Below are 27577 nucleotides of genomic sequence, written 5' to 3'. Positions count from 1 at the left end.
AGACGCTACGGAACTTCATACGGCAGAGAAGAGCTAGGGGACTTCATAGGTTAGAGAGGAGGCACTAAGGAACTTGGTGAACCCTAGAAAATGGACACACAGCCCCAATCTTCCTGGAGCCACCTTGTGGGAGGCGAACTGATCTAGAATAACCAGGCAGCTGAGTTTACTAAGACTCCGCAGGAGCTGAGGGTGGGAGTGGGGGTCGTGGTAGGGTGCAGGCTGTCTGACAATGCCAGTCCATCAGGCACTTAACTCAAGGCACCAAGGTTTCCTTTGGAGTGATCTGTTCAGTCATGGGGAGCCCTGCCATCCAGTGAGCTGCACTTGTTTTATAGTCTTCTGGGTTTATCTGGAGGTTTTATTTATTTATTTAATCAAAAGATACTGAAAATTATGTTGCCTTTCCTGCTTTAATGATTTAGCTACTAATCCTTGAGTGAAGCCACATTTTATGTGGTACCTGTTAGTTAACAGACGATTCAGCTAGACTCCTCTAGGGACCTAGGCTTGCATCCCGCCCCCCCCTCTGTGTGTGTGTTCCCCTTAAATCAGGCCTGCCGCATGGTGTGATTTCTCAGAGGGACACCTTGGCCTGGGCCTGCTAGATGCTGCCTGCTGTCGCTGTATTTTATATTTCATAACAATACTACTAAGGGACTTTTATAAAGATGGCATCACCTCCATTGCATTACCAGACAGCCACACTGTGCCGGCACCATACAGGACCCTCCCACTGTGGGAAACACAAAGTCAGTTCTTCCCCTCCTGTGACCTGCAGGGATGTGCCTTCCAGAGTTACCTGCACATCCAAATGAAACTCAGACATTACAAGCCAATGAGATTAAGAACCAAGATTCCAGCCAGAAACAACGCCATTAACAGGCAAATCAGTCCTTTAGGTTTGTTTTCATGTGCAAGCTTCCCAAGCAGATTATTTCCCAATTTACTTTTTATGAAGTTGGCATCTATTATGGTGAAGGGATTCTCTTCGTGACTGTTTTTCTTTCAGTCTGGGATCAAACCAAGCACATTATCCGACTAGGGAAATATCTCTAACTCTCACTCACCTACCTCACCAAGATGTGGAGAAATGGCTGTGGTCACCAATGACAGAGCCTCTTAGTTATGCTAAGCAGCATCTCAAGCTAGATATGCTCTATCAAGAGAGGCAGGGAGGTGAAGAAGGACTCATTTAGCCAAGCACAATAACAAGTAACAATATTCCTTTGAGCCTGACGGCAGCATTTGCCAGCTCTGCTGTAGACATCCTAACATCCTATGGCTGGCACAATGTGTGTGATGAGCTGCTATTTTCCGTTGCAATAGGCAATAATCCTTGAAAAAAACGAATCATCAAATCTCTATTTCTTGTTCAGGGTCATCACAAGTAGTAAGTAAATATAAAAATAGAGATGAAAGGGCTGATATCTTTTCTAACTTCCTATATATAAACGATTTGGTTATAAATGTATACTTCTCTTGACTTTTATGTCATTCAGTTTTTTTTGTTGTTGTTGAAAACTGTCCCTGCACATTAGCAATTTCCCCCAAACACTGCACCTTCCCCTCAAATGCTACTTACTGCTAAGACATCTTCAGCTCATAGAAAAGACAATGGAAATGGTTGGCAATGGTATTAGACAGCTCATGATCTGCTATACTGAAAAAGGATGCACTTGGACACTTAGCCTGCACCCAACACATAAGCTGAGGAGATTTGCCTCACACATAAAGCTGTGGGCTCAATTCCTAAGATGACATGAACTGGGTGTGGTGACACCCTGTAGCACTTGAGAGGGAGAGGGAGGAGATTCAGTAGTTCAAAGTCTTCAGCCACATAGCCAATTCAAGTGTGAGACCAGCCTAGGACTATCTCCAAAACAAACAACAGAACAGAACCACATATCTGTACCATACAAACAAGAAGGGCCGTGTGGGCGTGGCACTGTGAGGGCAGGGGAGAAGGTTCACAGGCATAAGAAATGGGGGTGTTCAAGACAGATCAGTGGTTGGATGCTTGCCCAGCACACCGAGTTCTGGGACTTCTTCTTAACACAGCAATGTTAAAAAATAAAAATTAAAAGTGGCTTTTGGGAGAATAGAACCTGAGTGTGGGAGATGTTGGGTTTCTCTGAGCCCTTTCCCCTAATTGGGACCAATCACTAGGCTCCTAAGCATGAGGAAACCAATCAAATTCTTCTTCTCAGAAACCATCATGGGTCAGGGAATTTACTGTGTGACTATGAAACAGCCCAGAGAAGTGATGAGAAAGAGGACGGAGAAAAGGGACCACACCGACTTGTGGTGGTTCACAGATGGGAGGTACCTGGTCCACTGCCTAGGCAAGCAGTTCCAGGGTTTTCAGCTTCCAGTCACTGGTGGGTGTTGGGTATGTTACAGCTAGTTCTGCCCTTAGTTCCAGTTTTGTTCTTTCACTGTTTCCAGAAGATTCTACATCTCATTAGCAAGTGACCACTGTAAAACCAATTTTGGTAGTCCCTCCCTCCTGCCCAGGATGTGGCGTTACTCAGATATAAAACATGAGTGACAGCCAGGGAGAGCACTTAACTCTCTGGAGACCAAGCCAACAGCATCAAGCAGCTAGGGGAGGATTATCATATAGAGGGGTACTACTTAGTTTCCAAAACTCTGAGGCAAAACAACAGTCAAAAGAGATCTGTCTTAAGCGTGTGACCTGGCTTTAAACTCCAGAACTAAACAAAACAAACTCACACTCCTTACTAGTCATATATATATGAGTATAGGAAAGGAATAGGGCATGGGGAGATGGCTCAGCTGGGAATGTATTCTCATCACAAGCAAGCACTTGGACCCGAGTTCAGTTCCCCAGCACTCATGTAAAAGCTGGCACAGTGGTAGATGTCCATCATCTTAGCACATGGGATGTAGGGGCAGGAGGGTCCAGTAGCTTCCCAGCTAACTTAATGGCAAGCTTTAGGTTCTGTGAGAGAACCTATCTCAACAAAAACCAAGGTCAGTAACAACTTAAGAAAACATCTGATGTTGACTTCTGGCCTCCACATGTATATAAACACGTGTGTATATGCTCACAAACATGTATGTGTAAACACACGGTGTGTTGAGGGGTGGACTTAATGTTCCCTAAAAGGGAGGCAGACTACTGGCAGGATTCTGGATTAAGATGAAGACTTTTCTGGGCCTTTCATGGTCCAGGTCTGCTGCCTCTGAGGGCTGTGGAACTGAGGGCTAGCCTTAACCCTAGGCAATGATGGGAACACTCTCTGGGCCACTCAAGCATTTCCCTTGCTGTTTCATGGTGTCCCAGGACACTGATCTCCCTGCATTTCAATTACAGATTTTTAGAGAGTTCCCAGTTCACCAAGTGCCTCAATCCTGCAAACACAAATGAGAACATGGTGGTGTGTGTAGTCATGCCAGCCAGTCCAGTTACTTTTCCTAAAGTGTGTTCTTCCTTAAGGAGGACTTTGTATCACTGAGCGGTGATGGTGTGAGGGGATAATTATGGCTCTCTCTCCCAAATCTTTATCTACAGCTCTCTGACTACATGTCCAGATATCATCTCTTCCTGATGACAGGAGAAGGTGGAGGGAAAGGGACTACCATCTCAGGTTCCTATTGCCCTGGACCCGATGACTCGTATGTGGTGATGTCACTTAGCCATCCCTGTAGCTTCATAAGAGTGCTTACTGCTGCAGAAGCAGTGCCTAAGCCTTGTACAATGAACTAGCAGATGACAGACCCCAAGCCCAGTATGTAGGCTATGAATATGCTTCTCACTGCTAAGTTACTTAACCAGAACTTAGAGATGCTGGCTCTGGGTCACTTTCTACCAAGAATTGGTCAACATATAACCTTTACTGGATGAGAGTTGGCTGATGTGTTCCTATTGAAAATTCCTTCTTCAGCAAGGGGAGTCAACATATTATTCAAACACATCACGCAATACATCATGCAAAGAAGAAAGGGTACTATTACCCAGCAGAAAAGAATAGCTAAGACATCTTACATGCTATTGCCTATACAGTACCTGCTCTGTATATACATATGTACATAAGCATATATACATGCTTAGAAGTTCTTTCCAGCACTACCTCTAGAGAATGCTGTGCCTGCCTCTCATCACATCCTCCAACGTCTACCACAAGCTAGATGTTTTACTAGGGTTTCAGGTTTGTGCTTAGTGTGTGTGCACGTGTGTGTGAGTGTGTGTGTGCATGTACATGTGTGTGTGCGTGTGTGCACACACGCGATGTTGTTGCATTTAAATACTACAGCCAAAGAGGAAAGGAAATCAAAGATTAATCATCAAAGACTGCTTTTTCTTTCTCATTTTCAGGCCTTTTAAACTCTAAACCAAAATGCTGAGGTCCAGCAAAACAAACCCGAGAAACTAAGCTTTCTAAGATATGCTAATTGCCAGGAACAGTGGGAAGTCTGGTTGGCCAAAGTATTCAGATCACAATCTGTTTTTGAAAAGAACAATCAACATTGCCTTAATAAACTTTTCCAGTCGTCCAAATGAATGCCCAGTTTGCCACAGAGCACTCAGCAACACAACACAAATGTATTCAGAAGGACTCATTCCTGGGCCTTGTTAATTATCTCCTTCCCTGAATCAGCTGAATCATGATACCTTGTACTTGAGAAACTTTCAAATCACCCTAGTCTAAATTCTCATTTGAACTGAAGAGAGCCATGTAGAGCTAGGAACAAACGAAGTATTATCATGCAATGAGTCAAGCACAGGCTCTAGCTCTCCTCTCCCACCCTCAGTCCAGCAACACTACATCTTAGAAGAAAATTTAGTTACTAGGAAGGGTCTGAGCAAGGCTCAGTTTACAGAGCCCTTTCTAAGACCCAGGGGAGGTCCCACCCTTTTCTTTACATCAGAAGTCTTTGAGTTTGTAACTGGAGATGGAAAGGAAGACAAAGAGCTTGGTAATGAACACCAGACTTCTCCTGGGCTTTTGTCTTTACAGACACCCACCGCGGGTGGATGCATCCGCCCGGATTCTTGTCCTCCAGGCCAGGCATCTGCCATTCTCAGCTGAGTTCCGGAACCCAAAGCCAGAGGACCTTTGAGAGCAGCCAGCCTAGAGCTTTGCATGGCTTCTTGCTTTTTCCCACAACCTCGGTGACTCTTAGAAAAAAAAAAAAATCAGAGCCTGGACCCCTTGGGTTCCTCAGCACCATTCTCATGATGATGACTGGGGGAGGGAGCACACTGGGCATGGCAATGGACACGTGAACTGCAATATAAATATAAAAGAAGTATGGGATAGACCAATCTTGTGACACTATGGTCTCAACTCTAGAGACTCAGAGAAATGGTGGCGAAGGCAAATAAACCAGCTTTTTTTTTTTTTTTTTTAAAAGATGGGCAAAGACTAAAGAGCCCTGCTACCAATCAAGAAGAAGGCACAAACCCACTCAAGATGGAGTGCTTGGTGTTTTCCTGGGTGTTTCATGTTGAGAGTCAGGACACAGGACTGGTTTCCAGCAATGCAGTACTTTCAGCCCCATATATAGAAAATGGGAGTTTAAGCAACTCTTCAAGTACCTCTCCTTGAGCTCTGAAAGGTCAGTATTTCCGCTCCCTTGTTTGGAGCAAGGTTACTAGTTTTTCTCTAGGATTTATTTTGATGACTTTTCCCTGATAAACTGTGCCCATACCCTGTTTCTTCAAGGCTCGTATATCAATGCTTTCCTCCCTCTTCTGCTGGGAGTGCCCAGACATTATTCACATTTTTCACCTGTGAAAACATCCATGTTTGGTCTGGAGTGAAACTCGATGATTCAGCAGTGGAACGAAGTACAACTGCATCTTCTCTTTCAGTCTCCCCTCCCCATGTGCACTATTTCATTGTCGGATCAGAAGGATGAGGGGACCGACGTGCCAACTGCTCGATGCCCATAGACAGCCTGTCCAGAGCCATCACAGTCATCTGTGCAACAACCCGACTATGGTCATGAGCAAGGGTGGGGCCTTCTGCCCCTGCCATGCAAGTCCTTTCTACAGATGCAGCAGACAGATGACAAGGTCAGCTCTGGTACAAAGAGGTATATCCTTGTCCTTGAAACAGAGGTGCGCAATGTTTTGACATATATAACATGGCACTGTCATCTTCAAATGTGTTGCCTTACCTGCATGCTGTTGCATTACCTGCATGCTGCAGCAGGTACATATGCCTGTGAAGAATACCAGGCTATAAACATGAACTCCACAGAGCGTATTTTGTATTGGTTTCGTCTTTTGATGTCCAACCCTCTCAGTTACAGGAAAATGGGAAACAACAATGTTTCTTTTAGATTTAATAAAAGAAAGAAAGAAAAACCATTTTTGCCTCATGAAGTATGAGTAGGTATTTCCTTATCATATAAGAAGAATTTTCTAAAACACAGCATGTTAGGAAGGGAGCTACTGGAGATTTCCAGCCAGTCACAGGACTGATGTTTGTGAATGTGCTTTCTCTTTTGGTGAGAGCTCCCTTTACTAGCTTCTGCCTGTAGTCAATTGCTGCATCCCTCATTCTGGATCTGAAACAAGCAGTGTATGCATAACAAACATGCAAGGGCTTGAACAAGCCCTGTGGCTCCATAGTCCTCACTGGCCTCTGTTGGAATTCTCAGCTTCAGTTGCTCCTGGAATTCAGAGGCAAGAATGCACTTGAAAAGCTTTGGGATTAAAGGTGTCTGTGAGGACTGGTCTGACTCCAGGGATGAAAGGAGAGGGACCATATTGCAGGCTTTGAAATTCTGAATAGAATACAATCTATGCAGAGGACTCACCTTGGAAGCCTCCCAGTGAAAGCCCTTAGGACCCCACACACATGCCTTTGGGAGGAATCCCTAAAGATGAGTTGAATTGTTGTGGAACCAATCAGGTTATTTTTCCCCTAGTAGCAAAGGTCCAACTGCAGTGTAAGGCACAGACAGTATCTTAGGAACTCTTTCTTACCTCTGTGTTGGTGCCCACACCCTCTCCAAATATCTCAGAAAGTTTTTGCTATTGCTTACAAGCATACACTGCACACCCACCCACATCCAAAGCCACCCTCTTATGCACTCCTCCCAACCACCACCATCATAACTACCACATGCTCAATTTCACTGTAGAGAGTTTCAGGTAAAACAAAATAAAACTCCCCCAAACAAACAACGAATCTAAACAAACAAACAAACAAACAAAACCTACTTTGAGAGTTTCAACAGAATCTCATTTTCAACAGAATCCTGCTCTGTTTGTTTCTAACACTGTCATGTGTTTTGGTTTGGTTTGGTTTAGTTTTTTTTGGTTTTTCAGAGACAGGGCTTCCCTATGCATCCTTGGCTGTTCTGGATCTCTGTGGCCTCAAACTCACAGAGATCCACTTGCCTCTGTCTCCCAAGTACTGGGATTAAAGGCGTGTGCCCCACTGCCCGGCCTATTATGTCATTAAATACTGGGATTTGGAGAACCAGGCAGAGGACAAGATTAAGAACATGAGAGCTTTGTGTTTTGCTCACACTGTTTTGTGGCCTGCAGACTAATTCCAACAATGCTATGTCTTAGTGAAACATCATTAATAAGTTAAATGATATAATCAGAGTGGTTGGGGGGAAATCTCATTGGTTGGGTGTTTACTCTCACAATACACATCCTTGGGTTCCATTCCCCAAACCGAAAAAAATAAAATAAACAATTAAGATAATCAGACTATTTACTTGATATTGTTAGGGTAAAGAGAATATCTTAAAACTCAAGAGGACAGCATTTGTGAACTAGGAACTCCACAAAGCATTGAGCTACCATTTTCTTGTACTGGTTTCTCAGAGTTTCTGTACAGCTCAGCTGTTGACGTTTGATCTTTTAATATGCATTGTAATGATAAGTACTGGCCCCCAAGGCTCAATGTGAGGCACCAATATGTTACTGAAAAATTTTAATCTCAATCGGTGGTTTCTACCCCACCATTGACCATTCAGTTCCCAGATAATAAACCTTTATCAGCACTAGAGTTGGGCAGATAGATATATTTACCCTCTATGCTTTTAGAATCTATTCCCATTAATAACTCCAAATTATAATTTGCCATGTTCTGGGCTGCTCTTACCTTAAATTGGTAAGCACTCATGGTTGCTTTCATTACTCATTTGACCTATGGCTGCTTCCTCCTCTCCCACCTTCTCTCTCCTCATGGTCTGGGACCCCAAGCCTGGGAACACCAAGCCCAGCCTCTCTCAATTCTGCCCAGCTATAGTCTGTGGGCATCGTTATCCACCAATCAGAAATAACTTGGGGGTGAGGTCACATAGCATCACTTGGGTCTATGTGTGGACTCTTTCTTCTCTGGGGCAACTGGGTGTTGGGGGCCTGCAATTAGCATTATAATACATAGCAATAGACTAAAACTCAACACTCAGCTTTCTACCATAAGGGGCAGCCATAAGTCATGGGTTTCCACAATGGTTAGAAGGACAGACACACCATGGCTTAAATAGCAGTAGCCTAGCTAGTCTGGAGAACAGTTACTTCCAGTTTTAAAACGGATAACTTCCCATCACAGTGGACCTGAAGTAGTCACTGAAGGGAAGAACAAGTGCCTTCAATTTCTAACCTTAACCTCTTGCCACTCCAGTGTGGAATCTCAAAAATCACTGCTATAGTTGTACCTTCTCTGCAATGCAACAAAACAGAAAAGGAAACAAAAGATTTGACTAAGACCTCGGATAACCAGTTATTTGTTAATAAGCTAAAAAGAAAGAAGTGGGGTATTGTAGTCTCTCCTCCCCCAGCCTGAAACCTGCTTGCTCAGGGGTGGAGCTTCCCGCTCAATCATTCTGCCATGCCCACTGCTGGAACCTGCCGTGCACGTGGTCACCCTGCTATTGGATCCCAAGATTAATTGGTGGGAATCGGGTCCCCTTCCCCTGCTTTATAATTGGGTGTGGAACAGTAAAATTGAGCTTTGATCAGAATGCCTGTCTTAGCTGCATTTCTTTATCTCGACACCTAGCCCCTCTTCTCTTCCAGATTTCCAAAATGCCTTTCCAGGCTAGAACCCATGTTGTGATCTGCTGGCCAGACACAACAGGGTATGATGCATACATCTTTAATCTAACCCCCAGGAGATAGACAAGTGGGTGTATCTCTTTGAGTTTGAGGCTAACTTGCTCTACATTTTAAACTTCAGGTCAAAAGAGACCGTATCGAAAGAGAGAGAGAGAGAGAGAGAGAGAGAGAGAGAGAGAGAGAGAGAGAACAGTTTCTTGTTTCCACCAATTCCTAAAAAAGGTGTCGAACAGGATCTCAGACCCTAAACTGTTTATAACTGAGAGGAAAAAAAAAGTCCCAGACCACAGTATCAAATCTAAGTTCTGCAGATTTGAGAAACCATTCAGGGCAGAGTGTAGAGTGGCAGGGATGAGCTTGCCACAGACAGCAAGCACCCTTCTCCTCTGTGTTTCTGTTCAGTGTAGAAGACATGTGGGAGGCTGTGGTAAAGAGCTCTTTGGTTTGCATGAATTATAAGATCCACTATGGAAATATGAAAATAGTTAAAAACTCATAGAAAGAAATTAAGGATAAACATCTGCCAGAGTTGGGTGGCTGCAGGCTATGACAATGTGGGGTTAGGTATGTGAAACTCACATTTAATATTTTTAAGGACAGGGTCTGTAGCTCTAAGACCTGGCTTGCCTCAAACTCACAGAAATCCACCTGCCTCTGCTCTAGAGTTCTGGGATTAAATAGAGGCCTGTGCCTTGCAGCCTGGCCCCAAATTTAACTTTTAAGTCTATATTGGAGCAGGAACTTTCTAATTTGAGCTTGTTCTAAACAGAAGATCAAAAGGGCCGTTATCTAAAAAAGGGAAGGTGAAGAGTTCAGCATTGTCACTGGACACTGCCCAAGAGGGCTGGGGCACCTCTGCAGAAAGGCAGACAGCTAGACAGCAAGGCGCTTCCTGAGCCTTTGCATCTGGGGCCTCACACTGAAGGGCAGTGGTTCTGACGTCTGCATATTCAGGAGACAATGAGGAAATAAATAATCCCATGTCTGGGAGACAGAAAGGACGTGGGTGGCTGTGTGCCACAGATTTAGCTGGCACAGCTCTCTAACACTGAGCCAAATGACTGGGGACACTTCCCATCTCCTGGAGCCTGAACAATCTAAACTAAGGCAGTATGAAGTCAAGGGCCTTGAGTTTAAAGGCAAGCTAGTATTATTAAGTCAGTGATTGATTGCTGGAGGCAAACTTCAGCCCTGCCACTAACGGAAAGTGTAGAGTCAGGACCGTTAAGGAATCTTTCTGTGCCTCAGTCTCCTCGTTTGCAAGATGGGGATGCCAGGACACCTACCCTCTTGGGGGGGACAGCATTCAGAATGGCATATGGACTCAGTAAGTTCCAGAATAACACACCTGATTCCATCCTTGCTATATGGGAACATGGGCCAGACAAATGATCTGGATCCATTATTGAAGTGCTAGATGTGAATCAAGTCAGCCACTGAATCCAAACTTTTTAGGAGTGCAAGACACTGGCTTATTTCCAATCGGACTCTGGCTGATAAGCTGATTGTGTAGGGTCTCATTAGGGAAGACCGTCTTTTAGAGGACCATGCAGAGAAATCAACCTTCTGTATGACCGTTCAGACTCCAACCTGATTTATGGAAAGTTCAGTAGGAATTTGAGGCAAGCATGCAGTTAGTGCTTGTTCTAGTAATATTCACTCTCACCACTGCAAACAACGCGCATGCTTCCATCACTGCAAGCACTCAGTCACTCAGTCGTGGTGATTTTGAATCCACACTTGGGGTAAATGGGAAAATGCAGGCAATCTGGTTAGGTCAGTCACAGAGATCAGAACACCACAAGCCTAGGAATGAAAAAGGCACAAACGAGGTGCAGCTCGGTGCAGAAAAAGGAAAGCAGAGTACTAACTCGCTGAGACGACTCAATTTTCATCAAGTACCTTTGAATGTCAAGTTCTGCCTGGAGAGATACCAGCATGCACTGCAAAGCCTGTGACCAGGAGACAGAAAGAGAAATGGAATGAAAACAGGAAGAGAAAGGGGGTAGGTTGCCCAGAGGGTTCACATAGCCTTTCTCAATAATGATGTAGCAAAGTTAACCTTCTTGAGGGAAAGAAGAGATGGAGCCAAGCCCATCCATTTATTTTTCAGAACAACATTGAGATCAAGTCTTGACTACCAGAGATCTCCTCAATGTCCTGACACAGATGTGGTTCACTCCATCTTGCATTACCTGAGAATGTGTCACAATGACCCACTGTCCCAAGAGTACAGAGGACTTGACAGAGCCTTCCCATCCAATGAAACATCTTGCTGAGTCAGAAAGCAGGCTGGGGGTGTGGAGGGAGGGATGGAGGCTATCATGAAGATTCACACTAGCTCCAGGGCCCACAGCTTCTCTCGACTGTCTTTCTAACATAGTACTGTGTGCAGTACTCTGTCTACATCTGCACACTGCCACCCAGGACACTGCAGCCACAATGAATGCAGGCTGGAAGAGTGATCAGCATTTAACCCAAAGCAGGAGTGCTAACCCTTGATCTCCTCAGCCCTTGAGCAGCCTTCCCATAGCAGGGCTTAGCTTGCCAGGGCCTCCTTGATTTGCTTAATTTTCTTCGATGCTATTGATCTATTTTTGAACCCCTTCTTACAAACACACAAACAAACTAGGTAAAGGCACTTGACAGACAGCTTGGAAGTAAGAGCAGGGCTGCTCTCACAAAGGACTGAGTTGATATAAGCACTGATATAAGACACATCACAATAACCTGTGATTCTAGCCAGCTTCAGAGGTCTAGTGTCTTCTTCTGGATCTTGTGGGTACCTGCATTCACATGTGCATGTATTCTTAAGTCATGTATGCACACATATACACACACACATACAAATAATTTTAAAAATTTTAATATTCAAATCTTTACAAATGATCTCTGGTAGAAAATATTTTTGTGTTTTGAAAATTAAACTTTGTATAATCCTAACAAAAGAATGATTGCTTCTTGTACCTCAGCCAAATGCAGTCTTCTCCCTGCATGTAGGATTGGACCAAAATTCAGATATATCCCTTCAGATTATCACCATAAAGGGTCTCTGAAATCAACTGTAACCTGGTATGCTGATAAATGTCTATAATCCTAGTGTTTGGAAGAGTGGGGTAGGAGGATCATGAGTTCAAAGCTAGGCTGTGCTATAGAAAGACCTGGTCTCAAAAATTTAATGAATAGCTTCTAAGAAATTATGTTGGCCAAGATTGAGTATAATAACTAAACACAGATAGGAGGTGGTGGTGCACACCTTTAATCCCATCACTCGGAAGGCAGAGGCAGGTAGATGTCTGAGTTTAAGGACAGCCTAATCTACAGAGCATGTTCCAGGACAGCCAGGGCTCTTTTTCTTTTTCTCTCTTTCTTTCTTTCTCTCTTTCTTTCTTTCTTTCTTTCTTTCTTTCTTTCTTTCTTTCTTTCTCTCTCTCTTTCTCTTTCTTTCTTTCTTTCTCTCTCTCTCTCTCTCTCTCTCTCTCTCTCTCTCTCCTTCTTCCTTTCTTCCTTCCTCCCTTCCTTCTTTCCTTCCTTTCCTCTCTCTCTCTTTCTTTCTTCCCCTCTCTCTCTTTTCTCTTTCTTCCTTTCTTTCTACCTTTTTAAAAAATTTCATGTTCAAAGGGATTTTGTCTGTATGTATACCTGTGTGAGGGTGTCTGGAACTGAAGTTACAGACAGTTGTGAGCTGCCATGTGGGTACTGGGAATTGAACTCAGGTCTTCTGGAATATCACGCTGTGCTCTTAACAGATGAACCATTTCTCTAGCTACCTGAAACCCTGTCTTGAAAAGCCAAAACAAACAAACAAATAAACATACAAAACCACTAAATATATCTCATTGTAATAAGATTGCATATCTATAATCCATGTTACCATTTCATAATACAGTATATCACTATATTATATATGTGCATTTATGTCTGAGTTCTATGTCATTAAGGATCATATATATCAGCTATAAGAAGAAAAGGAGCCTTAGAATATGGAAGGCTGTGTGCTTAAGAGCCAAGCCAAGTCTCCTGACACTAACTATGCTAAAATGTTCTACCCAGAATGCTCTTAGGGGCTACAGCCAATAAAAGAACTTTTTAGGATCTTCGCAAGGAACAAAGAGTGACACTCTTTGAAGAACTATTTGCTAGCCTGACCTCATAAAAGCCCCCCCCCCCAGTAAATATATTCTCCTCAGAACTAAGAGGGTAGCTGTAGGGCCCTCTGAAACTCTGTCCAGAATTTAAAGGCTTCATCAACTAGGAAAGAAGTAGCTTGAAGCAGATCACAAATAATAAAGCCCTGGAGGTACGTGGTAAATAAACGTGTAAGAAAGAAATACGATGATAGATTTGAAGAGCTGCCGTGTTTAGGCAAGAGGCAAATGGCTAGGGAAAATCATACTTTATGTTACAAGGTGAAAGAGAGCACGGTCTGATGGCAAAAAGGAGCAATGGAAGTAGAATAAGGGAGACCAGTGGCCAAGGAGCTCCCAAATCAGGAAGACCTGCAACAGTGAAAGAAACAGTTGGAGGAAGTTGAATGGATAACAACGCAGATGTCAAGCTAAGCATCACTGTGAGTCAAAAGGATGGTGGTGTGTGGTGGAGGGGGGCAGACATTACTCTTTTAGTTCATTCTTAGCTTGGCTTTGCTAAGTGAGCAGAGCCAAGGAGGCAAAAAAAACCTAAAAGTTTCCCACCAGTAGATCTGAGGAAGACCAGGGAGGGAGCTCTTTCTAGAAGGTCAATGGATCCAAAGGAGGAAGAACTTGGGGCCAGCAGCTGGGCATGATGGTGCTCCCTGTAACCCTGGAATTCTGGAGGCTTTTAAGTTGGAGACAAGCCTGAGCTGTTAAGGCACCCTGAGATGCTGCCTCAAACAATCATTTAGCCTCTGAAATCATTTCGGACTTGTTTTCAAGGTTACAAAGGAAACTCAGAGAACTCTTTACTTACCAGTGGGTAGGGAAAATTTAAAACCCAACAAGAAAAAAAAAAGAGCAGAAATTAGTCAGGTCTCTCCTACAAGCCACGCAAACCAAGTAGGCAGCACTTAGAGCTGGTGCATGGCTCTGACAGGAAATAAACTAGTTCCCAAAGACTGAGAGAGCTGGCAAGGAAATTACTTCCTAAAAATAATTTAATTAATGAATCTATTTATTATTGTTTATTATTACCTATTAATCAATCAACCAATTAATTAATTTAAGGGGCTGGGGCAAACACAGGTGCCACAGCTGACCTCTAGGTCAGAAGACAGCTTGCAGGATTCAGTTCTCTACTTCTATCATGTGGGTTCCAGGATTAAATTCAAGTCACCAGGCTTGGTGGCAAGCACACTGACCCTCTGAGCCATCTTGCTGGCCACCAAAGAAGCTACTTTTGATCAAATTTCTTGGTTATCAAAGACCCACTCATTACTTCAAGGAAATAACTGGAGTTGTACAAAAAACAATGATGCCATAAAAATTAATCAGGAGGATAATATTTCTTTCAAACATGATTAATTAAAACTTGAACAGCTATCAGGATGAAACAGCAGTAATAATTGATAGGCGCTTCCATTGTACAGAAGGATTCGGAATCCTGGGGTCTTTTTTCCAGAAGAACAACACAGAGTTCTGTCCCCAGCACGGGCAGGGCGAGGGGGATTTTCTTCTTTAGCTCTACCCATTTCCAAGTTTTCAATAATAATCCCAAATCTTGAACGGGGCAGAAGCAACACACAGGTGTCTGGGAGTAGTGGCAAGAAATGGCAGGTGGCTAGAATTCAAAGAGTCAACTTTTTTTTGGTTTTTCGAGACAGGGTTTCTCTGTGTAGCCCTGGCTGTCCTGGAACTCGCTCTGTAGACCAGACTGGCCTCGAACTCAGAAATCCGCCTGCCTCTGCCTCCCAAGTGCTGGGATTAAAGGCGTGCGCCACCACGCGCAGCTCTTAAAGGGTCAACTTTTAATTTACAGGTTAAGGTCTCAGTTTATTTAGAAGTTAAAGATTTTCTGATAAGACTTTACACAGAATCAACTTTTTGATGACTTAGCACGCTGTGGACAAATAAGATGTATTTATGAAAAAGGGCTATGTTGCAGGAAAACCATGTCTGGGGTGAGTCCTCCATGAAAACCTACTTTGCCCTATGGCCCTCACAGGGAATACAGAACGTAAGAATAGATTTTCCCTCCTTCTTCCTTATGGCTCACATACTTGTTCTTGAATTTACAGTGGAAATTTTCACTGTTACTTTCCACTTAGTTTAAATTTCAAAGAGTGGGAACTGTTTCCACTGACATCCTGAAACTGCTTTTTAAGATACATAACAGTTACTCAATTTCCTCGAAACACACCTTTCTCCATCTGTACTCTAGGGAGAGCAAATAGGCAGGAAGGGACAGTATGTAAAGGCTTAGAGCAGTGTTTCTCAACCTTTCTAGTGCTGAGACCCTTGAATACCGTTCCTCATGTTGTGGTGACACCCCAACTATAAAATGATTCCCACTGCTACTTCATAACTGTAATTTTGCTACTGTTAGGACACATAAGGTAAATATCTGAATTTCTGATGGTCTTTGGTGACCTTGTGGAAGAGCCGTTTGACCCCCAAAGGCCGTGTGAGCCACGGGTTGAGAACCGTTGATTGATTGATGAAGCTGAGGAGTAAAAACCTTTCTACTTAACTCCTGTCATAGACTAATTCAAATAGCAGGTATGGCTGCCTTTAAATTTTTTACTATCTGAGACGGAGAGACAGTTCAAAAGCAAAAAGTGTTTACTGCTTTGCCAGATGCTTTGAGTTCATTCCCAGTACCCACATTAGGCAGCTTACAACTTCCTATAACTCTAGTTCCAGGGTATCTGGCCTTTGTGGGCAAGCACATACAAATGGCATTCATACATACAATTACAAGAATAAAAAATAAAAACAGTTCTTAAAAGAAACGTATTGCCAATGGTCTGGGGAGATGGTCCAGCAGTTAAAAGCACTGACGGCTCTTCTAGCATCTAGAGGGCAACTAACAACTGTCTATAACTTCAGTCCCGGGGGATCTGACATCCCCTTCTGGCTTCCTCAGTCACTGCACGCTTGTGACAGATACGTGCAGGTGAAATACCCATACACATAGAATTAAAATAGATAATTCTTTTAATCAGATTATATTGTTGAAATATGCTTTAGTAACATGTTAAATATAAAACGTCTCAAAACTCAGCCAATCTGTTTACAGTGAAATAACTAGCCGCAACCCAAGGGAGCCTGCGTAGTGTCCTCCCAAAATGTGGTATGTTCATATGGGGGCCAGAGGAAACAGATGCCAACAAAGACACATGCTTTTGGTTTTGAATCTATATGCCTATTCAAAAAGAGCAAAAGGATATACCAAATGCTAATAGGGGGTTCCTGTGTGGGCTGTGGGACTGTACCAATTCATATCTTTACTCTTATAGATTACACAGTTACTCTCATAATTTTAAAAAAGACACTGATTTTTAAATCCCATAGGATTGCCATTAAATTATTGTACTTGCTTTTCTGACTGTTTCTACATTCCCCTCAAAAAAATCATTAGCATTGATTATGATAGTAATAGCTACAGATTTCAAGTAGAAAGAGAAAATGAGGGTTCACTTGCTGGGAGCTCTGAAGGTGGGGAAGGTATTAAGATAAGAACCAATTGTGTAACTTTTTCTCCATTCCATTGCTTGCTATTGCTTTCTCTCACTGAGTATGGACCATCACACCATGAGGGCATGTCCTGAGCAAGTTCAACAGTATCCCAGGATGATGGAAGGGCACAGCTGACACCCCAGACTTTGGAGGAAACACGACACCCTTTCCACTGGTGGCTCTGCGTCAATCTTCATCCTTTCCAATATGCTCAGCGTCCCTCACTAGCACTGCCCCTGGCTGCCTCTGACCGCTCTGTGAGGACACTGTAGTCAGCTGACCACTTGTGAAATGAACACTGATGACAGAATGGAGCGAGGATTTCTGCAAGTCTAATCCATTTCTCAGAGTTGCCACGGCTAAGTCGGTTTTGTCACCGTGACACAAAACAAAAGAGCATAAAACAAGCAAACGTTGGGAAACCACTCTACCCAGAAGATACACAGGCCATCAATGAGTCATCAAAGCCATTTCAGGTTCTTTGATTTTTTTTTAAAAAAAGTATTGCATTGAGGAATCCAATTATAAAATAAAATTACTGTACATGTTTAAAACAGTGAAAGTAGAACAAAATCATTTCTCTGTGACATTCAAGAAGTCAGACTAAAACTTATAACTGATGTAACAGTGTTGTTCTGCTCTAAAGGGCAATTGGGGGCCGGAGTAGCTTCTGACAAAATTAAGGGTTCAGAGCATATGCTCCTATAAACTGTAGTCCTAAGAAGTTTTCCTTTCCTGAGAAATCCCAGGAAGGGATATAACCTCCAGTGAACATGGGACAGTGGTTGAAACTATTCAGAAAGAGACAGAACTAAGCTTGAGCTTTGGTATCAACACTAAGTACTCCTGAATGTGGCTTCCACACCAGAAGACACAGCGAGGCCAGAAGTTTATGTTACTGCATGTTGTATGAGGTGAGATCACATATTAAAACATCAAAGCACAGCACACAGCTCAGCAAACCACAAGAGTCATTCATACCTGTCTTAGCGCCTGTTTTAAAAGAGAGTGGGGGTGGGGTGGAGGTGGGGAGGGGCTACAGATCCTCAGAACCAGGCCAAAACAAATGAATCCTATATACACCTGCCGCATGGCAGCTTCCACAGGATTGCAAGAGGAGACTCATGAGACTGTGGGGTAAATGAAAGGTCATAGTCTGACAGAGATGGAACCTGAAGGTTCTTGAAGGCCCTTCCTGAGCTTTATAGGCGTAGGTGATCTCTTGGACAACAATCTCTTGTCTGCAAGCTGTGCTGAGAACCCCAGGGCTGCATCTTGCCTGAGTCCTCCCCAGTGCCAGGGACGGCTTTCCGGGATGCAGCTGCTTTTGAGTCATCCCTGCTCTTGTAAGCAACCCCTCACCCTAGTCCCTTTAGTAATCCCAATAAAAACTCGCTGATACTTTGGTTTGTCATGGCTTTCCTTTGTGAGGTGAGGAGATATAGGGGTGTGTGTGTGTGTTGTGTATTTGTTGTGTGTGTGTGTGTGTGTGTGTGTGTGTGTGTGCGCGCGCGCACGCACAGCCTGCATTTCATTGCCCTAGGGAAAAAAAAATCTGTCCTAAATGCTGGCTTCCAAAGCAGTGTGTTTGAAGGGTAATACAATGATTTCTATAACTTTGCTATACCTTGGAGAGGGAAAAAGATTACACTGTAAAGTAAATATACAGAACATAAGCTAATGGTAAACTAGTTTTCATGATGCCCACTACACATATACATGACCACTGTTCTCATGGACAGGCTAAGAGAATTGTCTCAGTGTCGTAATATTCACCTGCCACGCACTTCCAATACTGTTTCACAATATCCACTTTCTCTACCTGGAAGAATCAGACTATATTTAAAAGAGAATTGAAGGGGCTGGGGAGATGGCTCAGTAGTCAAGCACTGGCTGTTCTTCCAGGACCCATGTTCAAGTCCCAGGACCGACATGGCAGCTCACAACTGTCTGTAACTCTAGTTACAGAGGATCTGACACCCTCACACATGCAGGCAAAATACCCATGCACATAAAATAAAAATAAACTAATTTTAAAAACAATTTTTAAAGAAGAGGAGGAGGAGGAAAAGGAGAAAGAGGAGGTGGGAGAGGAGGAGGGTGAGGAGAAGGAAGAGGAGAAGGAGGAGGAAGAGGAGAATTGAAACAGCTAAGATTCTCGGACAAAGGAGAAGACAGTGTTATGATGAGCCAGTACACTGACTATCATAGGGCTTCTTTCCATGGTCCAATTAACAGTGGAGGGACAGAAAAGAGTAGAGGTGGCTGTGTTCCTACCCAGTGTTTAATACAGTGTCTGGGAGGAACCTGCTCAGGTCACCTCTGCAAAGGGATCAACTATTCCTGGAACTTACCCCAAAGAAATGTCTTACCCAGTGGTAGCCTTGCTGTTCAGCTCAAACATTACCTACCACAAATACAGACTGTGGCTAGGGTGTGGTTGTCTGTGGAGGACTCATTATAATTGAGAACTTAGTCTTTAGGGTAGTACCAATGAGGAGGTAGTACCTCATGGGCATATAGTGGGCTCTTAGGGAGGTGCCTCCAAGGGATATCTCAGGGGTTCTCTCATGGCAATTGTTATGAAAGTCTGTTTGGCTCTACCAATTTTGTCTATGTTCAGACTTATTATCACCATCTGGTCTGAGTTCTACCCAGCACTTACCATTCCCTTGATCCTCCAAACCAAGCTAAATCAACCTTCTCTCTTCACAAAGTAGCCTGTCTTGGGCATTTAGTTACAGTGACACAGAGATGACAGGTGACATAATTGATGTCATGAGTAGTTTGTTTCCTCCCTGCCTCCCTCTCCAAATGCCCATTCTTTACCCTGTGAGCATGATAAAGGCAGGGCATATCTCCTGATGGATGCCTTGTCACTTACAGAATGAATGACTGCAGAGCTGGAAAGGGGCATAGGCCTCACAACTCCTGGTTAGTGTAGCCTGCTTGATCTGGAGGCCTATTTCTTAATAATTAGCTACCTAGTGTGTCTTGAATTTCAGACATGTGACCTAGGAACTTGACTACACATTTCAGAGACCTGTACCCAGCCCGACATTCCCAGGACCCCCCCACCCCCAATCAACACTCCACGAGTGTTCTGATCTATGCCCAGCACCCTGTCTTTTACTGTCTCAGTCACTCTTGTACCTCCTCAAAAGGACAGAAATGCCCATGTGATGGAATTTCTGTTTGGCAGGGCTGCTCTTCAATTTTCACCAAACCCCTCCTCTCACAGAATGTGAAGCTTAAATAAAAATACGCAGAACCCCTGAAGGGGGCAGAAATGGGGAAGAGCTTCCAAATCCCTTTTATTACTTCAAAGGCTTTGGAATACATTCCAGCTTTGGCTGAATAGCTGCTATTTCTCAGGAAGCAAGCATTGCAGAAGGGATGGCAGCTGACAGTGGTCCAGCCATTGTCCCAGAAGGCATTGCTTCAGAAACTCCCTCTCATACTGGAGGCCTAGTTACAGTGGCCTCGTAATAGGGAGGGAAGGTATTTTGACTTCTCCTTTCTTCTCTTAGGAAACAGGTCCAAACTCTAGAGCCTTGCAGATGCTTAGCAAGCCATTCATACAGAAGTATTAGTATGTCAGACAGGGGCAACTGGCTGAAAGTCAGTCTTCACCCCAGGTTTGCTGTGCAAACTCTTGTTATGCTTCTCATACAATATTCCATATTGTTCAAATGGGGCTGTGGGACAGGTAAGGCACTGGGATCCACAGACCACTGGGAAAAGAGTCAGAAACCTGAGCTTAATGTGCCTCAGGCATCTCTCTGGTCCCAGAGTTGTTTGGGTATTGAAGAGCTGGATGAAATCTTTGTGGCAGACTTTAGCTTTGCATTATTGATCGTCTCCTAAAATGCTTTAGGGCTGCAGGAATCTCAATTTATAAAGTCACCATCAAGGGAAGAAAAGGCCCGAGTTAGATTTACTCTCTACAGAGCTCCATGCCCTGTGTATAGGAAGACTCTCGTCCTGGCTGGTTGGCTTTTGTTAACTCCACACAAACGTGTCTGGCAAGCAGGAATCTTAACTGAGAAAACACCTCCGGAAGATTGACCTGTAGGCAAGCCTGTGGGGTGCTGTCTTGATTCATGATTGGTGTGGAATGACCCTCCTCATGGTGGACTATGCCATTACTGGGCAGGAGGTCCTGGGTTGTATAAGGAAGCAGGCAGAGCAAGCGACAAAGAGCAAGTCAGTAAACAGCATCCCTTCACCTTCTGCTTCAGGTTCCTGCCTTCAGCTCCTGTCTAAACTTACCTCCATGATGGGATATTACCTGAAAGCCGTTAAGGAGAAATAAACCCTTCCCTTCCCATGTTGTTTTTGGTCATGGTGTTTTATGACAGCAATAGAAACTTAAGATGGGTCTAAATACAGGACATGAGCCAAGGCCTAAGCTTATTAGTTTTTCCACATTTGTATTTCCTCATTAGTTTATCCAGCATTAGACTTTACACCAGGGTCATTAAAGTACCGGTCCCCACTTTGTAAAGTATCAGATAAAATCATTGCAACTTCTTTATAGGGTCATCGAGAGGCACATGTGGCACCAACTGTATGAAGTCTCTTTCTGTAAAGCTGCTATTTTGTGGACACACACACAGAAAGAGTTCCTGAAATGGCAGAGATGAAGATCATCTCTACTGACCCCAGCCCCACAGATCACTGCAATGTCTGATCCAGGTTTCAGAGTTAAAACTCATGGTATAAATGTTTATGCCTTCTCAAATTCCTGGGTTGAACTGCTAGTTCCCAGTGTGAATGTATTTAGAGGAGGGGCCTTTCAAAAGTGACAAGTTTATGTGGCTGAAGCTTATATGGCAAAGTTAGTGCCCTAATAAAGAAGACCTGAAGATCAACCCCTGATGCTCACAGATACAGGAAAGTCCTCTGCAAAGTCACACGACGCTGGCACATTGGTCTGGGGTTTTTCTATTATTTAAGGCACATAGTCTACTTATTACAGGAGCCCAACTTTATTAAGATAGTGAATCAGTGACAGTCATATTTGCAGATGCTGACAGCCACATACCCAGCTTAGACACCAGCCCTGAGTTTTGTTGTCTGAGGCCCAGATAGCACCTACCCATGAGGCTGCTCCCCTGAGGCCATGTCTCATGGACTCTGCTCAACCAGTCTGTCTATCTTCACCAACCTGCATCACCTGGACACCTAGAGAACTCCAAGCTGGACTCAGCTTCCCTCTCTATTTTCTGACCTATCAAACTTTGGAGCCAGCCAAATGATTTTGTGGAAAAGTTGCTCTGTGGAATCTATTAAGTTTGATTGGGAGAAAAGTACCTTCTTCTAAAAATATTATTCTAGAAAGTTCCATGTCACTGCTACTAGCAATCAAGTAAAAGTGGCCGTTTCTTACCTCAAAAGATAGTCTGGCATTAAACTGCTAGTTTGTACAATGAAACGGCATCACTGTTATAAACACTGCACAACTGAGGCCATAGTTACAAGATGCTGTTGTTATTTGCCTGGAAGCCATGGTAGGCTGATGATCTACAGTGAACAGCATCTGAACACCAGAAATTATTTTGTGGCTGTGTGTGTGCATGCATGTGTGTATTTATAAGGGTTCTTATGTGTTGGTATGGGGATTAGGGGGACAGTCCATCTAGAGAATCATTCCTCAGGAGCCATTCAGTGTTCTTTAAGACAGGACCTCTCAGTGGCCTCCAGCACATCAATCCGGGAGACTGGCTAGTCCTCAAGTCCTAGGGACCTGTCTAATTCTGTTGCCCCATTTCTGGGATTGCAAGTGTGTACACCTAAATAGGGTTCTGGGTGTGAAATTTATGTTTTGTGCTTGCCTGACAAGCACTTCACCAACTGAGCTAACTTCCCAGGCCACAAATTATTTTTTTTCCTTTTTTAAAATTTTAATTTTATTTTATTTTATTTTTTATTAGGTATTTTCTTTATTTACATTTCAAATGTTATCCCTTTTCCTAGTTTCCCCTCCTAAAATTCCCTATCCTCTTCCCCCTCCCCCTGCTCCCCAACCCACCCACTCCTGCTTCCTGGCCCACACAAATTATTTTTGACATTACAGTTTAGGATGATAATCTGAGCATGAAACAAGAACAACAAAACTATAAAATGTAAATGTTGAAATCACAGTATGGAGTTGGTGTTTTCTGCTAGCTAAGTCAACTCCAGTCACTGTCTTTATTCATAAAACAATTCAGGGTTCAATCTTTCTCAATCAGAGAGTGAATTCTCAGAGTTCTCAGAGTTCTTGAAGAAGAGGAGAACTTATCCTAATTACAGGGAATCACAGCGGAATACAATAACAATTCATAACAATTCAACTTTAAACGTGCTTTGCTAATTGCTTGCAAATATCAGAGCAAAAGGTTGAAGGCATAGACTCTAAGTAGGCAAGCAGATTCTGGCTTGGCTGTGAAAGCCTAGGAATAGCTAGGAGAGGAGTAGACAGGGTGGGGAGGGGGGAGAGAAGAGAAAGGCCATCACCAGTATTCCAAGGTTACACTAGCTGATTTTTTCAATATGGATCAAAGGTTGGGAGTGGGGAGGGGCGTCAGCAACAGCTCACCAGTGATGCACAGGACACTGTCTAATCAAAAGACATTCAAAATCTTTTAAGAAGATCACCAAGCACACTTGGTAGGGAAAGAGAAAATAGAAATAATTACTACAGAGCTTTATGGACACAGAAAATCATAGAACAAACCTAAATGGAAGCATATATGAACATGGTTATTCTACAAGCATACTCATCTGGAACATCTGCCAGGTTGGCAACAATAGACAAACAGGATTTTGTAAATTAGAGAGTTTGGGGTGCAATGAGAGTCAGGGGAACCTAAGTTCAGAGGGCAAATGGAATCATATCGAAATGAGTGTTCTCGGTGGTCTGAACCCATTCTGCACAGCAGATCCCCACTTTATAAAAGTCCCAGAAGGTTATTCGGGTTTGAGGCAGATATGGAGGAAGATAGTTACTTCAGGGTTCTGGGAGAGAGGATAATATTCTTGTCATCCCTCAGCACTGTTCTAGGGAACCCCTCAGGGACCTGAGCAGCTACTGCCCATCAATCCCCAAATTGCTATGAAGCCACATTTCCTACTTGGAGTTGTACTCGCAGGCATGGGAGTTTAGGACCAAGTTGAGAAGGTCGCTCACAATACTTGCTCCATGGTGATTTAAGTCTTGGAGGAGGTGTCTGGCATACAATCTCTTTCTTTTTGGTGCCAGGCCTCTCTGCTAATATATCAAGAAGCATGATGGCATCCCACCCTTCTCAGTAAGCTAATAAATTGCTCATGCATATTACCAGATAAAGCACAGCACAGAGTGTCTCTAGGAATAGTAACTACCCTTTTCAAGGCAAGGTTGTTGAATAAGAATAACCTTGACTTCACCTATTCCTGGTCTGATAAAGAATTTTCTACATGGGTTTGACTTTAAGATACAAACAAAAAGAGCTTTGAAATCCAGCACAGAGGGTAGAATTGAATAGGGCATTTGATTAGACAGAAAAAAAAAATTACAAATGGTGGTACTCTATGCACCATAATCTATAGTGGGCAGATGAGTACATTCAGACAGGCAAAATGTATTGATATCTTCTCACTTCCCACTCCAGGAGAGCCAAGAGTATGGCAGACTGGATAAAAGGCTCAAGGCCAGCATGGCCATTCAGGGATATGGGAGTATAACCCAGATGAGCAAGCCTTCTTCCATGAGGGGACTTGGAAGCCCAGGAGTAGGCTATGGAACATGAAGTCACAAGAACTGGGAGACCCCTTGATCCTGATACCTCAGCAGCCTGCATGTGGCACTATAGACTCTATAACTGAAAGCTGGGGATCGTCTGGATGGGAAATGTAGCTCAGTGGGATGTGGGAGATTCCAGGATAGACTACAGGTACGGTACCATACAAGTATGTGACAGACATAAAATGGAACAGCACCCTAGATAAATTCTACTGTTAATAAGCATAGTGCTAGAATCTTCTGAAGGAGCATTAGCAGAAACAGGAGAGTCTAGAACAGAAATGCATGATACAAATGCAACGATGCCTAACTTCATTGTCCTGAGCTTTTTCCTAGCCCCTGAGGGACAAAAGACCTCGGCTTTCCAGCTTCACTTCCCCATCTACAGTGAGGAGGAGGATCAGGCTGTCCACTCTCCCAACACAGTAGCAAACACTCACACTGCTATAAAAACACACTTGCCCAACTTTGGATGGACTGGAGAGCACGTGGTCACAAAGACCAGCAGACCAGCACCTGTAACCATTTCTAGGATCTCTGGAAATGAAAAATAAATCCAGAGCAAGGAAGTTGGGGGGGGGGGGGGACCTGAGGATGTTTTAAAATGTTAGATGGCGCTCTTTAAGCTTTCTTACTCTCTAGCTCTCCCCTCTCTCTTTCCCTTCCCCTCTCTCTCCACATGGCCATGGCTGGTCTCTCTCTCTTTCTACCTTCTCTCTTTCCCCCTGCCTTTCTACAATAAAGCTCTAAAACAATAAAAAAAAAAAATGTTAGATGCCAAAAATCAATTTAAAAGTGGTTCCTCTTTCCCCAAATTGAGCATTGAGTGCAATGGCCCATCAGGTATGATCAATTATGAAGATAAACTTCTTAATCAAGATATTACCTGTTCTCTCCCTGCCTCAACACCCAACACTTCACTCCTTAGCCTGCCTGCTTTGCATACGCCTGGTGCAGGCAGGAGGAGGATCATGGGCACCAGTTGGTTCCACCACTGTGCTAGCAAGAACAACTCTTTCGACTTTTAGACCCTAGGGGAAATACATTCTATTTCAAGATCAACTACTAACAGGTAAAGGAGTTTATTGTGTCCCTTTCAGAGATGTCTTCTCTAAAGGGAAAATGTTTTAAATTATTTTTATGACTTAGTTGTTTGAACTGATCATGAAGACACATTAGAAAAAAAAAAAGATTAGGCAACAAAAGGGGTTTTAAAACTCAAAGAGGAAAAATAGGTCACTTATAATATCACAGTGGGAGAAGAGCACAAAATTATCTTACAATAAAAGTCACAGCAATTTACCATCTTGGTTAGTCTCCCCCACCCCCCAAGCTGCTAGTGGCATTGTCTGACACAGCAGGGTACTCTCCTTCACTGTCACTTCAGACACTCTTTGCTGGGACCTGCACATTTATGTCCCCACGGCATGGCTTTTTACTGAAACCATCACTTGGAGAATGAGGGTGAGAATCTAGCCAGCTTCTTCCTCAGGTCTATTCAGTATGTGGATTTTCTGGTCTTCCTTAGCCACAAGGATTCCAGGAGACACGTAGGAGATAGATTTTCCTAACGTGTACAGTGTCTCTTTTTTGCCCAAACTTCTCATTAAAGTCCCTCTCAGCAAAGACAACAATTTTCTACCCAAAATGTAAAGATTTCTTATGTCAGAAATAAGGTGAAAGGACCAGAACGCCTGCTGTGGCTGTATAAGCAGTCAGTGAATGGGCCTACTCGCTACACCATAGTGACTAGGCTGTGTTCAAACCACCACTCCTCCCAGTTAGGGCTGTGGACACTGAGCTATAGGCATGAAACAGGTTTCACATCAAGGCTGCTCCTGAAGATACACTGTAGTCAAGCAAGCGTTATTGAAATTAAATCTTTCATTTCCTAATTGATTATGTACTAGGCTTACTAGATGCTTTCATGATCATTTCCAATGAATTATCAGCTAACTTTTCACCGTTGAATGCTGTGGTAAAACGGGTTAAGTCTATTGCGTGCATAATGAAATCAACTAACTTTGTAGTTTAGAAGCAAGTTTCCTGGTGGTCCTTTTAGGATAAAGATGATGACATTGTATGTTCAGTAGATCGGTAGTGACTGTTTAGTAATCTTCAGCAGCTTTCTTAAGGTTAGAAATGGTTTCCAATGGCATTTGGATACGGATGCCATCTTTGTTTATTCAGGTCAGAGCTCAAAGCATCCCAGTGGCGGAAGTGAAGGACTGGTTAATTAACTTGGCTGTGGCAATCATTTCATGCTGCATTTGCATATCAAATCTCACACTTTAACTTAGAATGTACTGCATACAGTTTCCACTCATCGATTACATACTTCAATACAGCTTAAAGGAACCTCTCAAAGCATTTCTAAAAACAAAAACAAAAACCTGACATGGAAAGTATTATACTTTCTAAAGTATGCATCTTGTTTTAATTACTATTTTCAGCTTTATCTTGGCGTATTTTTTCATTGTCTTCTCTAAGGCCAACAGAATGATCCCTAAAAATAAAATAATTTACAAAATGAAGGAGGTTATGTAAGTCTTTTGGTCACACACACACACACACACACACACACACACACACACACACACACAGACAGACACACATACTATGACAAAGTCTTAAGTAAATGTTTATCTATATAACCACAGCTACAAGTGGCTCAAGCCAGCACATGTGTAAAAAAACAAATCCACCAAGTTTTTGTTGACACCCCCCACTCCCGAAATGTGCTGTACAGGAAAGAAAGGGATTTGGGAAATGTAAATAGCCCCATCCAGTTTCATTCTCAGCCTCTGAGTGTTTTCTATGGAAGCCTTTAAGAAGCTTTGTTGAGAAAGCCCACACACACTGTCACACTGTGCTCAAGGAAACAGGCTTGCTGGTCAGGTGTGGGGATGACCTATCAATTGCTGTAATTTTTATATATATGATCAAACTTCTTTTTTTATTAATCATTCCATCCATTTACATCTCAAATGATATCCTACTTCCCAGTCACCCCTCCACAAGGCTCCCATCCCACAGCCTCCTTTTCCTCCCTCCCCTTTGCTTCTATCAGGGTGCTCCCCCACCCACCCATCCCTC

The 27577-nt window shown here is 43.3% G+C and overlaps 1 protein-coding gene across 17 annotated transcripts in view, besides 1 other annotated feature; it reads right to left on the bottom strand.

Annotated features, from left to right (window-relative positions):
- The window catches only part of Etl4 (enhancer trap locus 4), a 900329-nt gene that overhangs the window by 150553 nt on the left and 722199 nt on the right, over positions 1–27577 (bottom strand). The window lies entirely within an intron of this gene.
- Positions 1125–17924: a transcriptional cis regulatory region, noted in NCBI's record as "EC(Etl4) region targeted for CRISPR interference". NCBI's record gives its function as "positively regulates Etl4 expression (modest effect) in mouse ES cells" and the evidence as "EXISTENCE:mutant phenotype evidence [ECO:0000015][PMID:27895109]".

Source organism: Mus musculus, chromosome 2, assembly GCF_000001635.26.
Source record: "Mus musculus strain C57BL/6J chromosome 2, GRCm38.p6 C57BL/6J".
Lineage (NCBI taxonomy): Eukaryota > Metazoa > Chordata > Mammalia > Rodentia > Muridae > Mus > Mus musculus.
This window is presented reverse-complemented; position numbering and strand designations above follow the sequence as displayed.